The sequence below is a fragment of the Amblyomma mixtum genome, chromosome 4 (assembly GCF_055824585.1).
Source record: "Amblyomma mixtum isolate Tamu chromosome 4, ASM5582458v1, whole genome shotgun sequence".
Classification (NCBI taxonomy): Eukaryota; Metazoa; Arthropoda; class Arachnida; order Ixodida; family Ixodidae; genus Amblyomma; species Amblyomma mixtum.
In genome coordinates, this window is record NC_143015.1 from 127188321 (window position 1) to 127189616 (window position 1296).

Sequence of the window (1296 nt, forward strand, 5' to 3'; positions counted from 1 at the left end):
ATATTGTACGCAGTCGTAAAACGCAATCAATCGCGAAACGCTTGCAGTACTGAAAAATGCTCGTGGCAGTTACGGCGCCCTAAATCTAGGCCTAAGCAGTCATCGGACACGTGGATTTTTTCAGGAAGGTGTAGGTGACTGCGGTAAAGATTGGAATTTCCAAAGAACATAAGCAATTTTACGCCCGACAATGACATTAGATGCCCAAGCGCTCGAGCGCCAATATTTTTATCGCCAAAGTTAGCCTTCTCTCATTGCGAAAATAGCAATGCTCTATGTAATGCCACCTGCCAGGTGGCATGTTACGGCAAAGACTACAGCGATGACGACGACCGCCGCTGGCTGCCACCGCTGGCACCTGGCGTGTCACGCTTCTGGCCACCTTCCGGGATCCACCCGTGGCAACCACCTTCCAGGTGGCTTTTCATTCTGCTACTTGGACGATCCGTCTTAATCGAATAGCGGCTGTCTTCGCTCCCCTAGTTGCGCCAAAATCTTTTTTTCTCCTACTCTTTATTGCAGATAAAGGTCATTAAGGCGAGTGTGTTCCCTAATATGTCCTTATGGCGTATGCAGCCCTGCCAGACCACGGACGTAGACGAGAAGGAGGCACAACTGTACACGTCAGCACAGTTGTGTGTCCTCGTCTGCGGCCGCCGTCTGCCGGCCCGGCATATTCCATAACGACAGCACCCAACCAGCAAACTCAATAACATACGCTGCTAGTGCTCTCTAATTAGAGAGGATCAACTTTTCAACTATGTAATCACTGCCACTCCCTGGCAGTACGGACACCCTGCCAGTATATTCTAATATCATGCGAATTTTCGATTCCCACTGATCTCTCGACAAAAGGGATCGATTAATAAAGCAGATAGCTGCTACAGCTCTCTTTTCTGTCAGCGATGAATAAAATCGAATTTCACGCATGAAGAAAAACACCCTGAGAGTTGCACACGTTATAATTAAGAAATGCTAGCGCCCCTCTGCAAGCGCGATACCGTTCTGTATGCCCTCTAGCGTATATTTTGTCCGCGTAGTGTTTTTTCCCCCTCTTGTGCTTTTATCGAGTTTTTTTGTCACATGCTCTTGTTTTTTTTTTGCATAGGAATGGAATAAAGTCCCAGTTAGTAGGTTGCAGTTAACTGTTCGTGCTGTCTTTAACTCGGTCCTTGTCGGAAGCGTACGTCTTGCATATGGTCATGCGCCAAATAGCCCAGTCACACCCACTTTTTAACTTTTTATTGTCAATATATTTCGGCCAAATTGTAGCTCAACTATTTTATGTGCGGTAAG